This window comes from Aphelocoma coerulescens, chromosome 3 (genome assembly GCF_041296385.1).
Source record: "Aphelocoma coerulescens isolate FSJ_1873_10779 chromosome 3, UR_Acoe_1.0, whole genome shotgun sequence".
NCBI classification, from domain to species: Eukaryota; Metazoa; Chordata; class Aves; order Passeriformes; family Corvidae; genus Aphelocoma; species Aphelocoma coerulescens.
Window position 1 is genome coordinate 57,011,763 of NC_091016.1, and position 21,146 is coordinate 57,032,908.

Sequence of the window (21,146 nt, forward strand, 5' to 3'; positions counted from 1 at the left end):
GAACACCGATGTGGTTGAAGATGGAAGCAACTATCTCAGCATTACATATATTCTAAGTAGACAGCATAAATAAACAGAGGATGTCTTGATTTTACAGTTCTTCAATTTTCTAATGATCCATAGCAGTTCAAATCAGTTTATGTAAAGAACAATAAATTTTACACAGAACTGTCAAGACAGGTTTTATAGACCTATTTTGACAATATAAATATATCAGAGCAAAATCCACAATTATCCTTTTCTCCGTTCCACAATCAAACTGTGCTAATAAAAGCTGTATCTATGTGAGGAATATTTTGCCAGCATAGTACAACTGTACCTAGAATACACAGATTAAGCTATAGTTTCACAACACTTTTTCCACTGCAATACCAGCTTAAGCAGTCCTCATTCCTCAGCTGTGCTGGCACAACTGTTTGTGCAGCTGAGCAGAGAGGCCGGTCAGGGAATCGATCCAGGTTAAAAATAATATTTTTCTGATGGTAAATTCCACAATCTACTTTGCTGTAAAGCCACCTGGCACATTAACTAGTTATACCAGCACAACTGAGGGACAAGGCAGGAATAAGAAGCTAAGGTCAGGGCAGCCCATGTCAGAGCTGATGTGGAAAGAAATGCTCACAAAACTACACTCTTGGTCCTTAAATGTTTTGGCATTCCCTGATTAAGTGCATTATCCAACTACTGCAGAATAAAAGGGAATACTAACTACTACCTCACAAGCATGTTTAAAAAAAAGAAAAAAAAAATTGAGGTTTCCACCCACTTTTCAGGAAATTCTATGTAAGGGCTACAAGAAATTCTCTTAGAAACTCATTTAAAACAGAAGTTTCAAACTGCCTCCCCCCCACTCCCTCACCACCATAATTTCCTGTCTGTGGCAGAAGTTATCTTATAATTTACTGTTTCTTTCACACTTTTCACAAACTTTTGTGTTTGAAATAAACAGACATCCTCTGTTTATTTCAAGCACAAAACTTGACACTGGATCTCTATCCTTCAGACAAAGGGGCAAAATGTAACTGCATCTGTCCTCTTAACAAATCCTAGGCAATGAAAAAGGAGGGGAAAATAAACTGTTAACTATGATGGTAACAACTGTTTACAGCACCTTTGTATGGAAGCAAATTTTCTGTGCTCTGATAAAGTAACAAGACTAAAACAATACAACTCATCTCATAATACTGGCTATCCTATCTGTGCAAGGGCTACACCCTAGCTTCTTAGTAAGATTTGAAGCTTCAGCAGCAATAAGACAAGACTTTCTTTCTGTTAGTGATCTACTTTACTCCAAGTTTATTCAAAAATATGTCTACAAGGCCATGAAAAGGGATGAACCCTTGTTGGCTGTGCTCTATTGATATAAGCATTTTCTATCTTGGGGACGAGCTACTGGCATACAAATACTCAGGTTTATGACTACATGGATAAAGCTTCCAGACAGACGCTGGTTTATATCATGTTAGAATGGCATGGAGCCATACTACACACACATACAGGGAGCACACGTGTCTCAATCACACTCAAAAGAAGCATCTCTGGCACATAACCTTCTACTTCCTGCTGGTTAGAGCACAGTTTGTGAGAGTACTGCAGTTAATATTGAAAGAAAGCATGCTTTTACTTTTTCTTAAAAGGAAAAAACTACTAATGCTGGGAATATTCTATTATTTCAGTTTATATCTGATTCACACACACATCACTCTTAGGCAATTTTCTGAATACATATCAGAAAAGTCAATAAATTTAATGTACTATTCCAAACATTTAAACTGAAAATACATCAAACAGCTATGTCCAACTTTTGTAGCTTCTTTCTATGAATTTGCTTCAAAGCATTCATGAGACACTTTTAACACTATTTACTTTGAGAATAAAGAAATAAATGTATCTTTCTTCACCTGTTAACTTCAGATGTTCATCATCAGACTTAATTCAAAGTACAGCTCAGAATTTTTGATAAGAAATACTGTAATTGAAGAATGAGCCCCATAATACTGATTTGGAAGATTTTTTAACACCAAGTATACACCATACTCTTTCCAGTCATGGCTGGGCAGAGGGTAATTCTTAGAGATGGGTCATGAGGAACAGACCTTGTTTAGTATTTTGATTCTTTATTTACCTCCCAAAAGATACTACAATATGGCAAACCAGTAACAATAATACATGAAAGCCTGCTGACTCTGCACTACTTTAAAAAAAAACAACAACAAAACCAAACCTCAAGCAGGAATGAATATAGTGTCAAACACTGACACAGGCTTAATTAAGAAGATAGAATTCCCCTCTTGCCTGAACACAACTTAGCACAGAATCAGTCAGGCTGGGAGGGACCACATTGGGTCATCTGGTTCAACCTCCCTGGTCAGGTAGGACCATACTAGATCACATGGCACAGGATTGCATCCAGATGGTTCTTGAATATCACCAGGAGGGAGACTCGACATCCTCTCTGGGCAATCTGTTCCAGTGTCAGCCACTTGCACAGTGAAGTTCTTCCTTATGTTCAGGTGGAATTTCCTGTGCATCACTTTCTGCCCTTTGCCTCTTGTTCTACTGGTTATTCCCTCCCAGGTGTTAAGGTTGTGGCACCCAAATCGATTCAAATAAAAACTAGCTAGAAGCATGCACTTCTTCAGCAATTAAGAGAAACAAAAGAATGACAAGCAGTGCATTTGTCAGACCTTGCCCAAATGACCCCAAACTACTGATCATCCTGTGGTATAACTACAGTAGCCCATATCACGAAGGAAACACCACACTGAAATCCTGAGACAGCAGTCTGGCTTTGCATCTGGTCTGAACACACCTCTTCAGGGGTCAGGTTTCACTGCACTATTGTTACATATAAATTTTGATAAAATCATGGTCAAACTGTAGCCTGTGGGAGCCCACAAACATACTTTATTAAGGTACTTTTTCTACCTTACCTAGTCTTGTACTACTCTGATAAAGAGCCATAAATTCTGATGTGACCAAATACATCACCCAACACAAGTACTACCTGTTTATCTCGCACAAAAAGTAAACGGCTTCATTTAAAAATGCACATCTCCTCTTACATAAGTCATACTGTACCATTACGGTAACACAGATGGGCCTATACTAATCTACCTTCTCAGAAGATCCTACAATGAGTAGCTGAGCAAACAATAGCAGCCTGCTGTCACTCAGAGGGGCTCCTTTCTAAACACCACTCCAGAGCTCTTTTGGCCAGTGTCCTGGACTGCAAGTTTTTGTGCAAATGTCTGAGAAAAATGGTTTAGCAGGACATTATCTATTAAAAGCCAGCACATTACCTTCTACCAGTGAAGTTTCTTCATCTGTTTATCATATACCAGTCATTTTTCCATGCCCTCACACTGCCAAGCTCACACAGCCAGGCTCAACAGGTTGCTGCTGCCACCTGCCGGAAGAGCTTTACTCTCCTTTCTCCATCACAAAAACTTCTCTGGATCTTCTGCTCACTGGACACTTGAAAAGGGGAAGTCCATTTGCTAGGTGATCAGAAAGTGATTATCTGGCAGGTAAGGGGCAGCCTGAGTTTGTCTATAGCAAATGGAGCTGGTTAGAAGAGGGACCTGAGAAGGGCCAATACAAGCCCACGTGTAAGGGAAGATACACTTCATTTGTTAACAGGAGGGAATTCTTAGACTGGTACTGTATTACTTCCAGTGACAACAAGCAGAATGACTGCTGAACTCTCAGAGCCAACTACCATGTTGCTAGTTATAAATAACGCCACCTACTGTTGTCATCAACAAAACTAACCATATCAATGTTGCTTACAGAAACCATGAAAGTTGGTTTCTCAAAGTCCACCACTTTCACACACACATTTAAAGACACCTGGGGCCTTTGAAAGTAAAACTCTTAGCTGACTTTAGGTACTTTCTAGAATTCTTGGTCTTGCATCACTTTGCAATGAAAATATAGTCTGAAGTACTGAATTAATGAAGTAAAGATCACATATATTTGATTTCAAACTTCCAATGAATCTCCAAGGAGTTGAAACAAACTACTCCATTGTTAGCAACTGTGCTAATGCCCATCAGTCAGGTAAAAGAACAGAAAACCAATTTATCTGTCCACTAAATTCCTCCACATTTGAATTAAGTCCTCTGAAGTTGCAAGCGAAGTAAGGCAGGAAGCATGAACAAAGTAACTGAGCTGTACAGGTAATTCATAAAGATAACAGCTTCAAGCTTAGCACCAGAGTGCCAAGGCGATGCATTAGCATAGATCTGTATTTCATCACTCAATTGTGAAAACCCTTCAGAACAACCAAATTTTCAGCTAGGTAGTTTTACGCTTTTAACTTTATGACAAATGTCATTTTACATTAATTGTAGTCATCAGCAGCATGAAGCTGACTGGAAGTGTTTGGAATGTCAGTTTTAAAAGTAAGAAAGAGTCATCAATACAGATGACCATCTATAAATTGGCTCTGGTTTTCTGAAAGACTTCAGAAGAAAATCTGAAAGAAGAAAGAGAGGAATTCTTATCAGTACAATTTCTTTTCCTTTCTTACACTTTGTTTCATTCAAAATAATCAGCAGTTATGTCAGCTGTGTTCTTCCGCCCTGAAGGACAGAAGATTGTGTTTTAAGAATATTCAAATTCTATCTTCAGGACTGGGCAGCACTAGGCAGCTCACTGCAGAACCACTGGAGTTGGCAGAGTGCTTCTTTTCCTACTTATTCCTGTCATCTCTTCATGTACATCCTACCAGTGAACAAAAAAATATTTAAGAAACCAACACTTTAATCACCCTACATCCCTTTTTGTCTAATCTCTCATCCATTAAAGAGCAATCTTGCCACAGTCAGCAAGACCAAACCAGGTAAAGATGTAGTCTGAAATAGGTCTGGCACTGTAGGCTGGAAGAAAATGTTAAAAACAGGTATAGAAAGAGCACAGTGCAGATTCCCTTGTAGGACACTCAGGTATATAAAGAAAGGAGGAGAAAGGTCCTGAGAAACACCTCACTAATGAGAAAAAAAATCTCACACAGCAGACACACAGTTTAAACTGCAGATCTTCATTTCCAGTAGGCATTATTGACTCATCCGTCCCTCCCTTTGACTGCCCTCTGTTGTATTCCTTTAACTTACATTGATACAAACTCTACTAAGGATTGTATGAAACTACAACATTCTCTATTTAAAAGTCCATATGCCTGCCTACAATGACTTGTTGATCCAGTTCTTGGCAATTACATCTGCTCTTGAGAGGTAAGTTTTACTGGCTTCTCTGATAAAACTTTTATCTACTGCAAAACATACGACACCAGCATAACAAGACTCAAAGCTCAGGCTCTCCCCCTCTAATTCCAGCATTTCCAACATCTTAAATTTCATTCTTTAGGTCCAAGAAAGACGTGACTGAGGTGCCAAGAGAAAACTGCTACCTACGTGAAGCTGTACGATGCATTTAACATGAAGGGGATAATAACAACAACGAAGTCCCATTTTTGTCAAGAAAAAAAGTAAACAAACATGATCCTAACCAAGAAAAGAGGAGTAAAAATTTCAGAACAGATTATCAGAGAACACTCCCCAATGTACACACAGACTCATGCTCCTCACTTGCTGTTTGCTCAAATAAAAGCGAATGCCTGGTTTTTATGCGTGACATTAAAGGCAAAAACCAAATACCTGAAAGCTATAAACATGGTCCCTTAACAGAGCAAAGGTACTTATAATATCACTATCCCTAACTGCTGAAGAAAAAGGAAAGAAATCAAAAAACTTCTTCCTTATTAACATCTGTGCCAATCAGGCTTCTTAAAAAAAAAGTTAAGATACTGGTGTCAAGAAACTACCAATTCCTTTCACTTATTTAAAAAGTGAAGAAAGAACTTTGAATTGGAACTGTCATGAGATGTGAATCTAACCATAAAAGATATCCAATGAATTATTTAAGCCTAATCGAAAACCAGTTTGTTCAGAATATCCAGGCAGAAAATTAGGTTCTCCAGCTTTTCAAAGAAAACAATCTGTCTTTACACCATTCACACAGACCATATTTCCCTTTGCTCAAGAGCAGCTTCAATTAAAATTTTTCATTACTGATAATAACCATTTCAAAATGCTCATAACTACACTTCAATCCAGAAAATAAAGTCAGTATACTAAAATGTTTCATACATCAGTTAAAGTAAACCACAAAAAATTGTTATACGTGTCACAATCTAAATTTTTTATCAAACTGAAAGGCAGAAGTCAAAGAAAATTAGTTTTTTTGCTAAGGTAAAATTTTTGATTACGTAGAAAATGATTGGCTAATGCAATCAGTCATATGCCTCTCTTACTTTAATGAAATATAAAGCAGATTTGTTCTAACACAGGCAAACAGCTTTGGTTATATTAAGGATTTGGGGACATTTCCACCCAGGAGTTTATTCATGGGGGTCATCTTCTGAGAACAGCAAGATCAAAGATACAGTAATAACCAAACATACAATTAAAAGCTATGCTTGATGATAGAATAGAACAGATCATCTGCACATTGCTGTACTTCATTTTACCCATATTTTCCTGAGAAAATGGCTACAATTATTAAAGAAAATTCCTTGAATTTTTTTGCTAGGCTCCTAATCCAAAGTAAACCATTCTTATTTCATTTTGCCATGCTTCAAAGTTTTTGCAATTACACTTGAAACTGGGACAGTAGGATGAGCCTCAAGGCAGCATCAAATGTAACTCTTTCACTCTTCTCTGGCATAACCACTAATACCTTGTCTTGCACACTCCAAAATGGTGAAATCTCTTATTGTTAACTCCCATTCCATAGAGGTGGGTACGTGGAAAGAGGCTAATGAGCAAAGAAAAATATCCACCCACTCTTTGGAAGTACACCGATCATTTTCAAAACACTTCCACCTTTCACAGTATGATGATATCACCTATCACTACCAAGAGTCAAAATAGTAAAATGTGCACCCACTATCAAACACTTGGGTACTGCTTAGAAAGCCCCATAGTCCTATTTCCCACACAAACAGATGCAAGCAGAATGGAAGGTCTGAAGCAGCTGGGCCAGGGAATATCTAGTTAGATAACTAAGCACCCAAGTACCACGAGCTCCAACTTCCCTCCTGTTCCCTAATCACAAACCAAGTAACTATAGGGCAACTTCTACTTCCTTCTCATTTACGCTGCATGACTCACCCTGAGAAACATCTCAGTTTATTTCATGAACTTTGAGATTTGATTTAATTTCCCAGCAACCCTCACAGTATTCTCTCCTGGTCACAGAGCACAGAGGATTGTGTCTTACACACACTTTTACTTCTGGGTTCATTGAATACTTTCCTTTACTTCTGGGCTGGCTCAGTATTTTCTTTTCCATTCCTCCACTCTTTACAAAGCTCAAACAATTTCCTTAATTGATGCCACTGGTAAATCCAGTGTTTGCGTAAATACGTACTGAAAGCCAGGCTGGCAAAACAATAAATTCCTTTTTCATCTTAATCAAGGGTTTGACTTGTTTACCAATATATCATTTACTCACAGTGTTTTAATGACAGTAAGGCTGGGTATTTCAGCCACTCCTTAAAATGCTGTTCCAAAACAACTCAATACTGCCACTGTCATTCCTCCTGTTCACAGGCATGCATTACCCCTCTCCCTCCCCTCCTGTGAGTGCCCAATTCTGGCACTCATCTGATTCTGCAGCAAGCCAGTTCATGGAGCAAAATCGGGAGAGGGAATAATGTCGTGGTAATTTTCTGCTAGTTTAGCTTTGAGTCAGATGAATGCCAGGGTGAACACAGGGAAAGAAGTAGAGACAACTTACACTGATTTACAGACTACACCCTTCACATTTCCTAAGGACAATCTTGGAGAGGGGAGAAAAATCAAGGTTGTACTCAACACTAAAACAGACTTTTCTGATTTTACATTACCTTAGCAGTAGAATAAACATTGAAAAATCTAAAAACCTAGCCCAATCACACAAAGCTGCCTCTGGCAGCTGTTACAAACAAGCAACAATGTAGGCCCATAGGAGAAGAGGAAGGAGGAAACATACGAGTGCTAGAGAAGCAATGCAAAAGGGTAAGTAACAGCAAACCACTTCCTTCAATTGGTAGCAGCTAACTGGAAACAACTGTGTCAAAAGGCGGTACCTGAAGTGAGAGGCAGTGGAGAAGTTTCAGAAAGATTTGTAGGACAACACCAAGAGAGAACCTCCCACCAAGAGTTAAAGCACCTTTAGCTATTTAACACAGTACCATAAACAAAAGAATGGCCACAGAACTCCCCTTTTCTGTTAATCGACTGCTCTAGAGGGGTGACTGAGGCCCTTGGATACAAAGGGTGTCCATATTAGGAAGAGACTTGCAGCTGGGCTGCCATAGTTTTAGGCTAACAGAGCTTTACTTTGTATCTGCAGTTATCTTCACCTGTGAAACTGCACTGGCAGAAATCCCGGGGGTAATGGTGGAGGACTTTTGACAGCTGCCAGGAAAAAGGGGAAAGAAAGGGTGAAGTGTAGTCATGGAAAACTAGTTGTTGTTTTCTCTTTCTTCTCTATTAGTTCCCAAACCAACACATATAAGGACAAACCCAAGAGCACAACTGCAATATTTGGGAGGACGCCTCAAGTTTCCACTTATTTTCTGCCAAATTCATAGCAGTAGACAAAAATAAACAAAAATCCATCCATTAACCTGGAGAAAAGCCCTCCACCAACACCAAGATGAGGTAACAAGACACTGATAGGCACAAGTCAAATAGAAATACTCATGGTGGTGCCCATACAACTTGGTTTTCCTATGGCTTTTCTTCCAAGGCCCTATTTGGTGCACAAAGAGAGAGAAAAGTAACAGACAGATGTCTAAGCAGCTATTCCTCTAGCTCCCAGTTAGTTTCCCAGACTTACCTTCTTCTACAATAAGATACAGATTTACCATCAAGGAACTCATAATACGTAATTTTGTAATTTGCTATTTTTTTCTAGTTTCCCATGTTTCACTATGAACTGTTGCCAAGGAATATAAGAGTGCTAGTTGTTCTCCATCCTTTTGTTAAGGAAAGAAAGATGTGATCACTGTATTTGATGTTATGTAAGGGACTAATACCACTGACCCCTTTTTCTGCATTTTACTCCACACAGGATTTGGGAGAAGGAGATCAAAAAAGAACGGGGTGAGGAAATCCAGGAAGAGCTGAAATGTCTCCAGTGTTCACAGCTTCTCAGTACCTATTGTTTCCTGCTGTTACAACCTGTAATAGAGGACCACTAGCCCTTTTACAAAGTAACCTATCATCTACTTTTTTCCTACCTTAACCTAAAAATCCTTAGAAGAACCCTGATGCCAGATGCATACTAACAAGACAACTAGCTACTCAAAAGGAAGAAATTGTAAGTAACCTGCTCTGAAGAAGGTGGACAAGGAAAGTAACAGAGTGAAGTTGAGAAAAAATAGAAAAGATGTCTCATGGCACCAGGTGAGTAAAGAGCTTTTAGCCTTGTAAGGTCTTCCACTCTCACAATAGCAGTAAGATTTATAAAAGACTAAAATTCACCAAAAAAAATCCAGAGGACTTGCAGTCCTTTTTGTCCTTTTGTGATCCCTATTCTAGGCCCTCTCCTGTAAACTGTGAACAGAGAAGCAGAAGAAAAGTGCAGAAATAAACCATTTCTACTCAGATTTTGACTTGCCGCGGTATTTTCTGGACATTGTATCAGCTGGTAGCCTTTTATTAAGAAAAAAATAATTGAAAATATAAAAGCTACATACAACTAAGAAGAACTGTTAAACCTCAGTGTTTATCTTCTCACCAGAGATACAGCCAGATAGTGGGTATTTTCAGGAAACTAAAGAGAGCTGAGATAATATTTATAAAATTAAATTAAACATTAAATTAAATATTAAATTAAATATTTATAAAAATAAATATTAAACAAGTCCATGGGGGTAATTCTGCTAGTCCAGATAGCTCTTCACAGCTTTGATATACTAATGCATTTCTTGCATTTGCAACAAAGATAAGAGGCCTGTTAATAGAAGTAGACCAGCTATGGAAAGATAAAGTGAACAGTGTCACACAGATAAAGAGGCAAAGGATTTGTAATTATCTGGTTCTGCATTTCACGAGAATTCAATTTTTCACTCATCCCAATTTTCTAATGCTTGTCCTGCAAAAATAGTAAGCCATCGGTTATAGGCAGGCATAATTAAAAAATGCAGATGGGGACTTTCAGAGGAACTGGCAAGAACCAAGATATAAAAAAAACCCCTCATGCCTTAATTTTGTGATATCACCACCATTTTCCTCCATAAATAAACAGCAAATTAAGTACTATTCCTTCCAATTACATATAGTTTCATTCTCACAAGAGATTTAGAAAGGATGACAAACGAATGACAACGAATTCTTAAGTTCACAAGGCAAACAAAGCTGCACTGCTAGGCTTCTCCTAAATCAATTTAAAATCCCAGTCAATCCATATATACCAGAAAACAAAGCTGCAACAGCCAGAGAAGCAAGCAACAGTAAAACATAAAATGAGAAAGGGCTTTTGAAATCAGTGAATTTTGACAGTCTGCATAGAGTAGGCATTCTGCAGCATTCATTGATATGACAGTGTAAGGTGATGACTTGCCCTTATCACAAACAGGCAGCAGCCTGGAGTCACACAGACAATGTTGAAATACTATTTTGTCCCAGACTCTTAAAAACTTCAAACATGAAGACAACTTTTTTTTAACTAACAAGATCCTATGCTAGTATAACTGAGTATTTTTCTAGCTGAAGTATTCTTTCAGTATAACCTGTATTACATCGAGGCAAGTTACAGGTCTCAATCTCATTTGCGTTGGCAAGAATTTCCCCACTCATTGATGAGGAGTGGAAAAAACATTCCAGAGAGCTGCCCCTGGCTCTGCACTGAAGAAACATAAGCTTCAGTTTGGCCTGTTCTTTTGGCCAGTTTCAACAAGAAGGAAGCCTGTAGCTCCATCAACTCTGGCAACACCATTAGGTGGTACTTTGACTTTAAGATACACTCTTGTCATAGCAGAGCTACTGGCAACCAAAACCCGTAAGAAATCAAACAAAATCAATGTAACAAACACAACCAAGAAAACCAGAAAGAAATCACAGCCTAAGCTTTAGCTTGAAAAAGTTGTTAGTATCTGCCAGCCTAGAATCTGAACATGCAGGCCAGATTAGCAACTACTGTTGAGTTCTGAAGTCCATCCAAAACCAGCAACTGAAAGAAAGAGAACACCTACACACTAGTTTTTATTTACTCATCTTTAAATGAAGCTTTATATTCATTGATATGTTTGAATAGCAGATTATAATTTAAGAGATTCACTAGTTTTCTCTTATAACCATTACAGGTTACAAAAGGCTCCAACTCTGGGCCACAAATGCTTCCTTGTAGCATACAGGTGAAACATGAACATCTTTACAAAACATCTGCTTTGCTATCCTATTTTAACCACACTTTTCCTCAAGAGTCAACAAGTGCTGCACCTTTTCTAAACAATTCTCTCAATCTCTCTTTCCATAGTTTACATTAACTCATTGCACTTATCTATTAGCCACACTTCGACAAGTTTGAATAGAACCTGAATTTCCTACTGCACTGCAAAACTGGACTACAGCATTTAAAGATCAGAAAACCTTGGAAAAAACTAGCCAGTTTTATTGACAAAGGATTGACTGCTAGGATTCTTGCAGGCACCATCACTTAAAGCTAATTAAAATACAGCTGCTGAAAGCATTTAAGACACCTTGATTATGTCCAGATAAGAGGAGAAAAATTACTGTTACCACCTTTCATCCAGGCAGGTCACTAGTGAAGCTTTTAACTGTGGCAGAATCCACGCACGTCGGTTCTGTGGTGAAGTTAGTTCAACCAATTCCTGTGCTACTTTTTGAAAGGCTAGCTTTTAATTTACACCATTCCAGTATTTCAGCTGGTGACTCTGTGAACAGCTGCAGTGCCACAGTGCGTAGGGATGATTCCCTGAACTGGTCTTCCTGCTTCTCTGTCATAGGACCACTCTTAGGTCTACAGTTTCATGAGGGACTTTCATCACCCACAATATCAGCTTAATTTACTCTGATTTCTTCTATATATCTATTCTTCTGGTTTTTCTACCATATCTCAGTTTTGCAGAAAAACCTATTTGTGGGCTCATACTAAAACCACACCAGTGAACTCAGGGGAAAGGATGGCAAATCCTGTCACTGATGTAGCACAAACCAACCCCCTCAGTGTGAAGTTACAGGAGACTACCAAACTGATCTAACAGCTCCTCGGCACCCCAGGCTTGGTCTCACACCACCAGATCACCTAATTTAAATAGCAATCTGATTAATTTTCTAACCACTCATACATAAACTGCCCTGGCTCACAGACAGATGAGACCAGAACAAGGGACCAGCTGCTTGTGTCAGTGAAAGTAATCTTCCCTGTTCAGTCACAGCAAAATATCAGTGGCCCCTGATGCTCACAAACACTCGTGTTCTTCCATTTTTTTGCTCTAAACCTCTTATCTCAAAGCCATTTTGTTATATTACTCCAAGAGTAATTAATTTATACAGAAATATGGATAAAATAGCGAAAGCATTCGTTTCATGGCAGCAGAGGCATATTTTTGTATCAATAAACCAAAACCACTCACTCAAGGTTGCAGCTCTTGCAGAGAAATAACACCATTCTGCACATGTAACTGCACCACACTAGCAAGCTCTGTATGCAGACTGCCACATTATGGAAGGATGACACTCTTTCATTCATCCAAAATGATGTAGCCATGCTGGTACCTTTCCCAGCTTTGACAAGATCAGTATCATCAGAATAGTGAAGATACCACATTGTAAAACTGGTATTTTTCCTCCACAGTATATGTATGAAAGCACTACTCGGAGAAACTGTATTTTCCTTTTGATCTGGAAACCACAGGGGTTTTCAGCCCCATGCAGGGGAAAAAAACGCAAATAATGGGTATTTTCTCCGAACCTTGCTGCTTAACTCATCACCTGCTAGACACAAGAGACTGGAAAGAACAGGAATTTCCACAATCCAAATGACAGTTTTCACCTGCTGCTTACAATTTATTTTACTCTCCTTCACCAGATATTTGGTAAGAGGAACAAAAAAAAGTGTTGCCCTTTATGCACGGAAAAGAAAGATCAAAATGTGCTTTTTGTAGAGGCACAAAAATGAATCCTTTAGCAACCTTTTTTACACATACATTCATCCTAAGTCTTAACTCAGATACACAATAAAACAAATTGCATTTATTAAGACACTGCTTATGGTTAAATTTTCCTTGTATTCAACTCATGCTCCAAAGAAATAAGAAGTTCTCATTCTGAGTGAAGTCCCAAGTGTGTCACAGATATGATCCAGTGTGATAACCTTCAACTCTCAGCTTTGACACATTGACCTCTACCCTCAACAGCTACCAATAAACACAAGCTAATGAGGGTCTAGCTCAAGTAATTTCATAACTCTTCTATGAATTTTCCACACAAATATTAAAAGTCACGTCTAACACCACTAAATGAATTACAGCTATCAAAGACAGTTTTAATTAGTTTTTAAAAATAGGGACAATTTAAAAATGACTGGAGAACTAACACACCTAATAAAGGAAAGGTAACAAAAATGCTTTGCTAAATGTCTTTGTCTAATCCAATACATGTACCTAGGTAAACAAACTTACTATTCATGGGACTGCAAACTCTTCTAGGACAGACTTATTTAATAAATATTTATACACTGCCTTGCACGGAAGAGTCTAATCCAGGTTAAACTCTAGTCAACACAATATAATAATCTGGTATTGGCAGTTACTCCAGTAAGACAGTTTTAAATACACAGCTTGTAACACGCATACAAAATAATCTTATCCCCATTTACCAAAGACAAGGGCAGTACTTAAAATAAAAAGAGAGCAAGACACTACATTTTTACTGCTTTGCACTTCTCAACCTAAAATGCCTTTTTAAGCACACTTTTGCTGAGCCTCTGGAGATTGTCTGTTCCCAGGCTTAAGGCTGTCAGACTTAAGAAGGCTCTTTAAGAAAAATAACCTACGATTCCCTTTAAAAAAAAAAAAAAAAAAAAAGCTTGTTCAACAAATGGGAAGTTGCAGTTTGAACCATTTGAATGAACTGAAAGAAATCCAAGTACAGAACTCAAGACCTTTTTTTTCCTATCGCTCTCTCAGGAAAGCCTAAATGAAGCAGGGGCAAACTTAGCAATGATACTCTGAAGAAGAGACAAAATGGGAATGAAATGCAAACTGCTGAATGGATCTCTTAAGAAAGGTATCCAAGAACGATTAGAATAAAAAAGAATGACAAAGTGTAAACAAGAGGGCACTAATGCTTCAGCTATAAAGTACAGATCAGCATGCCTAGGCAAGGTAAAGGCAGAGGATATGAATGAACATATTTCTTCTTTTTAGCTCACCTACACATATGATAGGATGTCAGTAAAAAGGTGGTTGGAGGAGATAAATTCTGCATGGCACAGATTTGTCAAAGAGTAAAGAAAAAATAAACAGAAAAAACAAAAAAAACTATGAATGCTGTAAAAAGACAGGAGAGTACTGCAAAAATCTGTAGCACAGCACGGATGCAGGAAGGGGAGACTTCAGTTCTTAAGAATTTAAACACAACATGAATTGACAAAAGTTACAATTACAGACCACACTGTACAACTTACATATTCTTTTAATTGTGTGCTTTTTTCCCTACACATAGGTGAAACAGTTCATTTTTTTCTACCTAGGGAAATCAGGCTTACAACTTACACATGGAAAGACTTTTCTGCATTTCTAGCCTTCAGTACAAAACAGAAATCAACTTCCAAAACCCCAGCAACTTCAGGAAAAGAAATTATTTATCTGAATGTACGTGTCAGTGACAGCTTCTGAGGCATCCGATCAGTAACTAGTGTCTGTGGGGTAGTTAAATTTTGAAACTTACTGTATATTTTTAGTTACTTTACCCTGTTAAAAAAGACATTCTGAGAACACATTGATAAATGGATGGATCAGCAAGAGATTTTACACACAGTGCGATTTCCTTTGAAAAATGCATTCTAAAACCCTAGCTTTGACAGTCTCTAAGAGTTATACCCTAAACATATTTACGCTTGATCTTTGTACAACTAACTTATGAAAACACCTGATAACAGCAAAGCACATTCTTGAACAATAAAGACACGCAGCAGCAAATAAAAAGGTTGCTGTTAAAGAGTATTTCTCATCTGCCAGTGATTTCTTACCAATTTCTTCTAGCATCGCAGACAAAATAGAGGCGTACCAGGCAAATACTTATTTCAAGACTCAAAAAATTCCATAAAATCTTCAGTCTGTAATAAATCTATATTAAAAAGCAAATAATTTCAGGCTTACTAAAACAATTTGATACTACCATGGCTCATCTTCACAAATTAGTTAGACCTGGGAATACATCACATGTACCACTGCATGCAACAGCCCACAGAGAGATGACTGAGTTATACTACCAGCATGCAACCAACATGTAAGTCACATTATCTAAAGAAACTGTAGCTATACATGATGTAATGATAAAATAATGCTTTTGATAATGTATTTTGAAAAAAACATATATATGTCTTATGCACTTATGTAACTCCTCCCTTATTAATACATGTTCTTGTCCCATGCTGCTTCATGCACTGTGTCAGTCTGGGCACTCCTGTTGAATCAGACCCACACACACACATGAGCAGGCACAGCTCAAGAGGCTCTGTAATGAGTGGAAGCAACAATATCACCAAACATCTCTTTTTTTTTTCAGTCTTCATCTTCTTAAGAACCTATTGTAATGAGATTTTTGTTTAGGGCACTGATCCATAAATAGCAAAAAGAATAAAGTCCCATTTTCCATAGATTTTTTTTTCCTGTCTCAGCCATGCCCCGGTGTTCCAATTAATCACATTCCACCTCTATCCCAGATACCTATTATCTTACCACTCTCCTTCAAGCACTAGCCACAATATACTTAACCTCTCATGTCCTTTAACTACTGACTGAAAAAAAGAGTACTGCACATCATACACGGTTCTTACCCCACAGACAACTGGCAGCTAAGTACAGGTAACTGCTAAGTTCATGCAAAACTTTCCCCTAAAGAGATGATCTTAATGAAGCCATCAACTTTAACAAGTTTCACTTTTGTTCAACATTATTATAATGTAAATCTTTCACACCTTGCCCCTTGGCTAATTTCTTTGCCAAAATTTTGATGAGCTCAGAATTTACTGAGATACAAGATTAAAGGAAATATGATTGCTCAAGATTTGTGACTTTAGAAAAGCAAATTAAAGACACTTTATACACTACACAAATATACAAAACCAGCAACTATTTCTTAAAAAAAATCCCAAAACACAAAGAATAGATGCATCTCAACATCTTGTCCACAGAAGAACAGCTGATTGTGAACTCCTGAACTGCAAAAATTTATTTTCTAGCATGTCCAGTTAACTAAGGTTTCTTAAAGAAATGGCATTTATGTGGTTTTTTTTTTTTTAGTAAGGATTTGCACCCTCTGATCAATTTCAAGTGCATTTTAAAGGATGTATAAAATCTCACAGATAAAAAGGATTCTACAAATTTTGTGAAAACTGGGAGCTTTGTAGAAAAAAGTAACTTGAATTCATGCTTTCAATGAGAGTAAAAGCAGGTGGAATTCTGCCCTCTCCATTGGCAGCCCCAGAACACCCACCAGCCAGCACCACACAGCACCAGATCTGATTAATTTTGGAACAAGCATAAGATACTTTGCATTTAAGTGTTAATCTACCTTAAGTTAATCATCAAAGTAGAGAGCATATAAAGTGGCTTTGTCCCATTTTTAGTAAATTCTAGCAAACCTAACAATATCATGACTAATAGGTACACAGTCCTGGTTGCTTGGGTGATTATTTTTTAAAAACTCATAAATATAACCTAAGGTTTTCTTCTGCCATGGAGTATTCCTAAGTTAATGCTTTGCTAAACACTAAAGGGAGCACGAGGTTTAAATCCCTGCTGAAACACAGATTTTTAAATAACGGAAAAATTGTTCATAGTACAACCAGGATCTGAATGAGTTTTAAAACACTCATCATTAAAAACAATGAAATCTGATCTTCATCTGTGCTCAGAACAGAAAGGAACTACATATTTTGAATATTGCTACAAAAATTGATTCCACATAGCATTTTTCTAAGAGTATAATGCATATTTTAAACAAAAAAAATCTTTTTCTGGTAAAATTCTCTGACTAGGTATTAACTTACAATTTATTTAGCACATTACCAAATTATGCTTGACTTCCTGCAACCAACGAAAAAATCTAATACATTCTAAAAACATTAACTATTTAATTGCACCTACAGCAACAAGAACATCCCAAGTGATGCCATTCATCCAGCAACAATCATGTTCCAAGAATATTGGGATACTATACACAAACCCCACAGAACTTTTGACTTTACTTATGTCAAGCTATTTCACTTGGTTTCACTAGAATCCAATTACTACCAATTAAGGAACACCACCTAAAGGCAGTGTAACACAAACCAGAAAACTCAGTAAACATCTGTATAGCATTTGCAGTAATTTCTTGATTGAAAGTTGAGCTTGCTGATCCGTTCAATAAAAATAAATCCCTAATTTTACTATAATTAGGATAAAAGTCTACAAAAACTTCTGTCAGGGAAAGCATCAATATTATGCCAGTGATTTTTTGGTAAGCATTCTCAAGAGAGGGTGAAACTGAAACAACTATTATACTGAAAAACCCCTGATGACATTGAAGAGTTTATAAAAAAATATTATCCAATTGTAAATCTGACAGCTTTCTTGCTTTCACAGTTGCATTTAAATATGTGGAATCCAAATCAGACCAGGTTGCTAAGCAGGGTTCAAGATACCTTAGAGCATCCAGCAGCATTTCTCCTCCTTGAAACAGAAAGCACACAATTGCCCAGTTGAGATAACCTACTACACCACTAAAGTGAGAAAAAGCCAACTTGAATCACTGTATATATTCGTGGTAAAAAAGTTAACTTCCATTTCAAACATTTAAATATTTGAGTTTTGAATACAGCTTTAAAAAAATCCAGTTCCAAATCACTGGAATTTTTGTTCTGTTCTCTGTAAAAGCACCAACAGCAACATCGTTCAGCATTCCACTTGCAGCAGTTCAGAAAAGATCAGCCTGATCCCGCAGTCCTAAATTTACAGTCATTTCATAAACTTGAGGTCACATTTGATCAACCTATTTCTTCCAGTGTTTCCAGCCATGGAGATCATGATAAGGAGGCGGCACTTGCAACAGGATGAACAGTAACTTAGTCTTATGTTTCAAAGTACACTCTCACAAAGAAATAGTTTGCCAATAGTTCTTTAAGCTGCCTAGCAAAAAAAAAAAAAAAAAAAAAAAAAAAAAAAAAAAAAAGTTTGCTGAGAATAATTTCTTCAAAAGATGACAGTTTTAATTCTACAAGGCTCAAAAAACATACTGGTTACTACCTATTACACCAAAAATCATTACAAAACAACACAAGACCTTGGCCTTCAGAAAAATGTCATGGTGAGGAAAACTACTATCTTCTTCTGTTCTGTCACTGCTGGAAAAGAGAACTTTCTACCAGGACACTGTCACAGGAAGAGTGCCCAATTTTCAAGAATTCTATTATCGTTATCAGCAGATATAAAGGAAAAGAGTAGAACCCTTTGACTTCCCCTGATTTGAGAAAGATAATGGTTTGCATTTCAAAGTCTTGAAAAGCTGGCATAAGCAAGGGTAGCATAGCACAGCATAGCAAGATGGCACTGCCCCCACATGTAATGATAGGGATGATGATGCTTTACCAAGCATCTCTTAAACACAAAATTGGGATGACCCAGACTGAGTAACTCCCCCAGCCACCTTCCTTACCTCTTCCCCTTTGCAGGCTCTCTCCCCTGTGAAGCAACACGAGAAAAACCACCCAGGTCTCCTGAGTTTTTTACAAGAAATTGAGACTCAACTCAGGGTCCATTCTGCTGCAGCACAAACCAAGGTACTATCTACAGAGAAGCATCCCCATGTCTAACATGTGGATCACAGCCACAAATGACTGAAATTTTCATTTAAAATAGAGAGCAGAAATCACTGAAGCTGATGACATGTCTCTCCTAATGTGTCAGTGGAACTTCCCTCTTGCCAAAAGCAGGTATTAGAATTCTGGGGTTTGACAAAACCCCATTACAACACTATAGGTAAGGAACAAATAATTGAAATATGTGTGTGAAACACAAGTGTCTAGTTATCTGGCAAATCAATAGCTAAGCTGAAAATTATTCCTGATTTCAGCAAATTGTGGCCAGTTGTGAATATAATGCTATTGCTACAGTATCATTAGCCCTCCTTATAAAGTAGTGCATGAACAGTACCATTTTGGTGGGTAAAATTAGGACACGAACTAATCTGAATAGTCTAAGAGAAAGACTCTGACCTATGCTGATGTTTAGAAGGCATATGTTAGAGTATTGAAATTTATATGCAGTACCACTTAGAGTGTTCTACAGGTGAACTTCAGAAACTGCTTTATTCAGTCTGTATCAGACATCCCAAACTTATGATGACTAGAAAACCACACCTGAAACCCACTCCTTGCCAAGATGCATCCCTTTGGAATTCCTTTTTTATGTAGGTGCTTACTATCATTAATACAGGAACACCCACACGTCTTGGGAACAAACCAGGCGCTGCCGAGCCACCAGGCACAGCACAAAGAACACCAGGCTCCTGCCCTGAAGGCCTTGCTACATCTAACAGGACTGAGCATTCAGACTTTTCATACGAGCCTTCCAATGAATGAGACAGAGTACTACACACCTCTGCACAGCGTTCCCATGTCTCTCAGAAACCAGAAAAAGGGAAGAAAATGAGAAACAGTATGCATCTCCTCTCTGCAAACCCCCTCTTATCAGAACCATTTCAAGAATTTCTACTTGACAATTAAATTGACTCGAATAATGGAAACCAACGTCCTAAATATACTATATATGGAATCGAGCCCAGCCAGCCCCCGCAAAGGCACGGAGCACCAAAACTCACACCTCAGACACTCGCGTACTCATCCTCAAATGGCGGAGTCTCGCCCAGCGCACTCACACCTGTCACCTGCCAGGCGCCGGGCCAGCCTCTTTCTCCTCCCCCTCCCTCCCGCAGCCAGGCGAGCCCGCTGGCAGCTCTCGCCCCTCCCCGGGCAGCCGCAGCCCCCCGATCCCTCCCCGCGCCGGGAAGCTCCAGCGACCCGCGAAGGAAAAGAAGTTTCCATCTCTCGCTGAACGCCCCGCTGCGCGGTCGCTTCCCTTCCCTTCCCTGCTCTCCCACCCCGCCCCGGCACGCCGGCACGAGCGGGGTGCCGGGGCTGCTCCCTCCCCGCCCGCGCGCAGGCCTTCCCTGCCCTCCTCACCCTGGCACAGTCCAGGGCGCGCAGAGCGGCCGCGGGAGTCCCGGGCCCCCGCCCCTGCCGGCCCCCCACGCCTCTCCCTGCAGCCCCCCGGGGATGGGACCAGGAAACCGGCCCGGGGAGCCGCCACCAGGCCCGCCTCGGCGGGGTCAGCCTTACCCTGCTGCCGCTTCTCCTCCTCCTCCTCCGCCTCCTCCTCTGCCGCCGCCTCCCCCACCACCACGGCAGCAGCCGCCGCCACTACCGCCACCAGCGCCGCCGCCGCCTCCGCCCGGCAGGGGAGACCCCGCCGACCCGACCCTCTCCGCAGCCTCCCGCCGCCGCCGTTCCGCTCCGCGGGGGGAGGAGGAGTAGGAGGAGGAAGGAGGAGTAGGAGGAAGGAGAGCAGGGGGGTCCGTGCTGCCGCGGCGGCGGGCGGGGTGGGGCGGGGTGGGGTGGGGGTGTGTGAGGGTGTGTGTGCGGTGGCTGTGGCGGCGCCGCTCCCGCTCAGCCGGAGCCGCCGCTGGGGCCGCGCGCCGCTCCCGGCCCCCTCCCCCCGCGCTCGCTGCGCTCCGAATCAAAATAGAGCGACAATATGGCGGCGGCCGCCCCAGCATCGCGAGACCGCGCCGCGAGCGCTAACGGGGATGCGCCGCGCGCCAATGGGCGCCGGGGCGGGGGCAGCGCGGGGGCGGGGCCTCCTC

The 21,146-nt window shown here is 39.7% G+C and overlaps 1 protein-coding gene across 1 annotated transcript in view; it reads right to left on the reverse strand.

Moving 5' to 3' along the window:
* TAB2 (TGF-beta activated kinase 1 (MAP3K7) binding protein 2) overlaps positions 1 to 20,875 on the reverse strand; it is a 61,525-nt gene extending 40,650 nt beyond the window's left edge. The window contains exon 1 of the mRNA XM_069010402.1: positions 20,623 to 20,875. The gene's annotated coding sequence lies outside the window, so the exon portion shown is untranslated. The remainder of the gene's footprint in view (positions 1 to 20,622) is intronic.
* Between the last annotated feature and the right edge of the window lie 271 nt (positions 20,876 to 21,146).